Consider the following 6,313-nt stretch of genomic DNA (forward strand, 5'->3'; position numbering starts at 1 on the left):
GCCTGTGAATAGAAATCCACTTTTTCTTCTTTTTCATCTCAATAGAAAGAAATGGGAAGTTTTATTGTGTTAACAATGTATGTTTTAAGATAGAATCTATCGAGGAGAATAATAGAAACTGGATCAAAAAAGCAGGAATAGATTTTTTGAAAAAGATTGGAAAAAAGTAAGTAGAATTATATTCAAAATAAAAGGGGCTTTTCGTAAGAAAACGTGGATGAATACTTGCTGTTTTCTAGATTTTTGATCGGATTTTTTGGCGGCATGGCCAAGCGGTAAGGCAGGGGACTGCAAATCCTTTATCCCCAGTTCAAATCTGGGTGCCGCCTGATCAATAAAATACTTAGGTTTTTTTTATAGTGCTGATCGAATTCGATCAATTTTTACTTCGCATAAGTTCGGGCAAGAGAGTAACTGGGCCTGCCGATACTGGGTTTAGAGAAACCATACCATAGTTCTATCCTCAAACTAGGGTTAGGGTTTGTTTTGACGGTAGTGGCCAAAATGGTTATCAATAGGGGTGAGGTAGTGTTTCCTTATTCTTTTATTATATGAATTTGAATTGGTTCTTAATTGAGATTCGATTTGATAATTTTAAAATACGAGGATAAGATGTCAGAAATCTTGGTATCCAAAGAAAGGTCCCTAAGGGGCATTCTTTTTTTTTTTCAATCTAAGATTCAAGAAGGGACTCCACGAAAGAATATCAAGACTTACTAATTATTATACATTTTTTTATCGTACATCTTATGTTACCTACATACACTAAAGTAAGGACTACTTAATTTTAATTCTAACGAGAATCAGATTAAATAGGTCGATCAAAAATCAATTTAGGAGTTGTGTTATGGATAAAATCTCTTCCTCTTCATTCTTTCATAGAATGATACAAAGCAAGGCTGCAGGGTTTAGGTCAAAAATAAACATTAGGTAAGGTAGGTATCCAATAAATATTTATCTATCGTTAATTTTATGGTATATTCGGGCGTCCTTTGCTTAAAAAAAAAAAAAGAGTAACAAAAGGAATAAAAAATCTTCCTATTCCCGCTTCTTCTATTCAGGACATCATTCCCGTACTCTTTCTTTTTTAAGGAAAAAAGGGCTATAGTATCGTATTTTTAATGCTCTCTAATTCTACCAGAATTCCTATAAGAATTTGTTAGGAGTAAATTCCTTGAACTGATTGATCCATGGCCTTAGGGCGGAATCCCTTTTTGACTCTGTACCCTTGATTCCACTATGATTATTGATCAATAGTAGAATAGAATAATCCCTTCATAGAAATAGGAGACATAATTTAGATGGATATAGTAAGTCTCGCTTGGGCTGCTTTAATGGTAGTCTTTACATTTTCTCTTTCACTAGTAGTATGGGGAAGGAGTGGACTCTAGGGATACTACTAATTGATTAAGTAATCAAATTGTTGTATCAATTCTTTTCATTAATGGATCATTTTGCATTAATCATTTTGTCAAACGTTATTCTTTAATCTTTTTCTTTAGTTTTGTTTCACTCCTGTAAGAAACTCTTGTATTGTAAGTTGTAATGTAAGAAAGAGCCATTATACCAATTCATAATTTCTACTAGAAATGACGAATGGTTAAAAAAAGTTCTATACATAAGAAAATTCGACTTTCTTCCACGGAACTATTCACGGCATATCACACATTTTCCATTTCCTTTTACTTTTTACTATAGTCTATTCTTAATATTATTTTTCTTTCCTTCCATGGATTCTTTGGTCAAGAATTGTCTTAGATTTTTTTATTTTGACCTGATTGAAATTAAGTGGATGCAATGAAAAAAGAAATTGAATTAGACTACTTAACTATTTCAATCTACTAATCTATTCTATGTAGATTCAAAGATAATATAATAGAAAGAATCTAAAGTGTCGTAGAAAAAACTATATGTAGTTCTTTCTACCACACTTTAAGATTCCAACCAGATCCTTTCATTTAAGACTTGGATTTTTTTTATTTAATCCCTTTTTAATTTCTTCAATGATTAATTGGAATTCCAATTAATTATTTTGGCTGACTGTTTTTACATAAATAATAAGTAAAAAAGAAGTAGGAACTAGAATGAACAGTGCAGTAGCAATAAATGCGAGAATATTGACTTCCATAACCTCTTTATTTTTTATTTTCACAATAACTCGGGATGTAATCCCATGGAGAGGAAAAAGGGGTATCTTGTAAATTCAAGGGTAGGGCTTGCATTCTGATAATACTGAATCAATTCAATATTATGAATATCGGATCTATCAAATCAATTCATGGATGAGAGTTATATTTCACGGATGAGAGTTATATAGTATAACATAGGAAGATCCTCTATCCACACTAAGACCAAAATGGGTTTTTTGATTGGATTAGGAATTCCCCTCTTTTTTAATCCTTTTCTACTTTTTCTTTTCTATATCTCTAACCCACGAGCTTTCTTAATCTTCTACTTTCTTAATCTTATACAATTTCCCTTCCTTTTTCTTATAGTTATACATACAATTATGTATGTATTATATGACCAACTTTCTATGGGTCACATAGACATCCAAATAAGCAGTAGAAGTGAGATGGGGAAAAGAGGTCTGAAATAAAAAGGGAATACGATTTATGTATGGATTCCGGTAAAATACCGGTACTCTATTCCATAAGAGTGGAATAGGAAATTAAGATGAGGATGGTATCATCATAAAGAAAGATAGAGTAATATAATATCCTAAATTCTACTAATCCACATATCGTATGTGTGTCTTTCTTTATCTTTATCGATCGGGAGTAGTGAAAAAAAATTCCTATATGCCTTCCCTCCCTCTTTAATGAGGGATGCAAAATAAAAAAGTGAAGTAAGGGTGCCCTGTGGGTATTTGATCTTGCTCCCTGCCCCTTTTTTTCATGGAAAAAGGAAATATCAATTTCTCCATTCATTGAACCCTAGTTCGGGACTGACGGGGCTCGAACCCGCAGCTTCCGCCTTGACAGGGCGGTGCTCTGACCAATTGAACTACAATCCCCGCGGGGTGTATGGCATACCCATTCTTAAATAGAACCATAAGAAGATTCGATTCGTCTTTCGTACTCTAAGAAATAGACGAATCATATACTACATACCCACATATTATATTATACGTGGGTATAGTGAGAGTGACATAACTAGTATGTCGTGATTTTTTATCACTAAAAATGGATAATAATCCAGCCTTCAATAAGAAAAACTCTTTTGTTTGTAAGAAAGGAATGAGAGAGATATGGATTAGAAAAAAAAAATTTCCCTTTTTTCTTTATCTTTTATTTCTATAGATCAGACATTTTATTTTATGGAAGAAAAACAAAAGGATTTAGTTCATACTCACGAAGCCCTAGATTTTTGGTTTGGGCCGAGCTGGATTTGAACCAGCGTAGACATTGTCAACGAATTTACAGTCCGTCCCCATTAACCACTCGGGCATCGACCCAGGAAGAATTTATTCTAGGGTTTTTGCTAATCTATGATTAACCTCCTTTCATAATACTCCCTACCCCCAGGGGAAGTCGAATCCCGCTGCCTCCTTGAAAGAGAGATGTCCTGAACCACTAGACGATAGGGGCATCACTAGACGATAGGGCCATATACAACCGCTCGTGATTATACTATAATCATAGTATGAGCAGTTTTTTGGAATTGTCAATATACTCGAAAAGTATAAATAGATCCAAAGCAAAGAGTTTTTCCAACTTTTCTGTTATGTTTTCATCTAGGATTTTTTTTAGTTGATCGTTATAGATTAATTCTCCGTGCTTCATTTAGTGTTCAGACCAAAAATGCATCCATCCCGCACTAAGTCATAAAATTCTCTAAAATATAGAGAAAGTTTCAAAAACAAAGAACAAAAGTGAATCAATTTAGTAGAAAAGTACTCTATCAGATTCGAACCAACGACTTACGTCTTAGCACGAGATTACTCTACCACTAATTTAAAAAGCCCTTTATCGGATTTGAACCGATGACTTATGCCTTACCATGGCATTACTCTACCACTGAGTTAAAAGGGCTTTTTATTTAATTCAAAAATTAGCCACTTGGATTTCCCATTATGGGTCTACTGCATAATGTACATATTATATATATAATATATAGAGATAGAGAGAGAGACATTATGTAGAGATTGTATATGTATATATCGATATCTTGAGAGCTCAAAATAAAATTAATAAAAAAAAAACATACCCTACATAACATATCCAACTCTTCTTGGTTCAGGGTTTTCCGTTTCCGAAGACTAGTAAAATAGGCGGATTCTGGAACCCCAAGGATTCAACGGTATATGGATATGGAAAATATAAGATTTCCGATCCTAGCGGGAAAAGGCGGGGAACAGATACCCAATAGGATATAGGATCCTTGGGAGGAACTTTTGGTAATGGCCTTGATCCTCTATGCTATTTTTTATGTGTTCTTAGTTCTATTGAACTTTTTTCATTCTTTTAAACAAGAATCTAATAAACTAGAATTGAGTCAGTGGAAAAAAGGAGAGAGAGGAAAGTGTTAAATGGAGAGAGTCGACTAATCAGAGACTTTTAGGATCTTCTTTACATCAGGTAAATCTGTCGGCCCTGTCCGTTTTTTTCTTTAAGTTACGACTCTTTGCTGCTTACTTCTATCAAGCCATAGGGAAAGTCTATGATGAATTTGGAAAACTCATCTCACTCTTACTCTATGGCTCGGACTTAATGGGGGAAGAAAACATCTTCCATAATTTCTTTTTTGTTCAATTCTGGACAAAAAAGAAAAGGAAAAAGGAATTTATAGGGACAGTGTTACCCCCTATATCCCCTAGTTTATATTGTAGGAATAATAAAACAATTTAGCAGTCTGACACACTTACGTCCTTGCAAAGTAAATAATTATTATTGTAGTCGTAACCGTAGAATAGGATCCTAATCAAAATAAATACATTTGGTTCAGGCGCTATTAGCATGGTAAGAAAAGATTTTTTTTACAGACCAGAGGGGCTATCTAAATCCTAAAGTAAAGGCGAGCGATCGAAGTAGAAGTACCAACGGCTCAGTGTCATGAACCTTCTCCATCTGATTCAATAAGGGGGAATTAGCCTTCTTGTCAAATGGCTATCCTTGACAAAGGGTACCATTTATACCATAATCTACAATGTAGCGGGTATAGTTTAGTGGTAAAAGTGTGATTCGTTCTATATAATAACTGAATTTGAAATGATATACTTAAGGCATCCTTAAGTTTTTTATTTTTATATTCCGATGAAAACTTTAGTTCTTATAAAGGATTAAATCCTTTTCCTCTCAATAGCATATTGAGGAAGAATATACATTCTGGCGATTTGTATCCAAAGACTAATTTAAATTGCATCCAAAATAAAAATAGGATTATGAGTACAGAGTCGCGAAGCATAATTTTGCATTGGATTAAGTATTCCAATTTTGAAAATATGAGTAAAGGATCTATGGATGAAGATACAAAAAAGTTGATTTCCAATCGTAACTAAATCTTCTTAAAATAAGGAATAAGGAAGCCAAATAGCTAAAAAACGATAGTTTTGGTTTACTAGAACCATCCGCATATTGTTTAAGCTCGGTGGAAACCCAATTCTTTTCCTCAGGATCTCTTGAATGAAATTAGGGAACGAAGTAAGTAGATTAGATGGATTTAGATAGAATTTCTATCTCCTACTCTATAAGGATCATCTAGAAAGCGGAGAGCTTTGGTTCCATTCAAATAGAAAAGCTGACATAGATGTTAAGTGGTGAGAATATCCATAAAGGAGCCGAATGAAATCAAAATTTCATGTTCGGTTTTGAATTAGAGACGTTAAAAATAATCAACCAACGTCGACTATAACCCCTAGCCTTCCAAGCTAACGATGCGGGTTCGATTCCCGCTACCCGCTCCATTCTGTATAAAAGGAGTATTCTCTTTGTCTAGACATGTTAGAGGCTTGTATTCAAGCCTTTTTTGTCCACCAGTTTCTGGTACTCCAGAGCGGAGTAGAGCAGTTTGGTAGCTCACGAGGCTCATAACCTTGAGGTCACGGGTTCGATTCCCGTCTCCGCACTTAGCAGTCTGTATAAAAGGACTATTCTATTTCTCTAGATATGGTAGAGGGGCGTATCCAACCCTTTTTTATTCATTAGTTCCCGGCCCTAGAGGGCAAAATTGAGCAGTTTGCGAAGTCACTTGCCTTCAAAAAAAGAAGGCGCAAGGCTTCTCCCTACCCTGCAGAAAATAAAAATGAAACGAAAGGGACAGTCTACCTCTCTCTTCCCTTTAAAAAAAGTTTGCCGTTGTTTGTCTCAGTTAA

At 34.5% G+C, this 6,313-nt stretch overlaps 4 non-coding genes across 4 annotated transcripts; 1 reads left to right on the forward strand and 3 right to left on the reverse strand.

The window, feature by feature from the left end:
* The first annotated feature begins 258 nt into the window (after nucleotides 1–258).
* Nucleotides 259–329, forward strand: TRNAC-GCA (transfer RNA cysteine (anticodon GCA)). Its single transcript has one exon. It is a non-coding gene; the product is annotated as a tRNA-Cys (tRNA).
* Nucleotides 330–2,942: 2,613 nt separating this feature from the next.
* TRNAD-GUC (transfer RNA aspartic acid (anticodon GUC)) lies at nucleotides 2,943–3,016 on the reverse strand. The gene has a single exon. It is a non-coding gene; the product is annotated as a tRNA-Asp (tRNA).
* Nucleotides 3,017–3,375: 359 nt separating this feature from the next.
* Nucleotides 3,376–3,457, reverse strand: TRNAY-GUA (transfer RNA tyrosine (anticodon GUA)). Its single transcript has one exon. It is a non-coding gene; the product is annotated as a tRNA-Tyr (tRNA).
* Nucleotides 3,458–3,962: 505 nt separating this feature from the next.
* On the reverse strand, nucleotides 3,963–4,034 carry TRNAT-GGU (transfer RNA threonine (anticodon GGU)). Its single transcript has one exon. It is a non-coding gene; the product is annotated as a tRNA-Thr (tRNA).
* Nucleotides 4,035–6,313: the final 2,279 nt, after the last annotated feature.

This window comes from Aegilops tauschii, unplaced genomic scaffold (genome assembly GCF_002575655.3).
Source record: "Aegilops tauschii subsp. strangulata cultivar AL8/78 unplaced genomic scaffold, Aet v6.0 ptg001194l_obj, whole genome shotgun sequence".
Lineage (NCBI taxonomy): Eukaryota > Viridiplantae > Streptophyta > Magnoliopsida > Poales > Poaceae > Aegilops > Aegilops tauschii.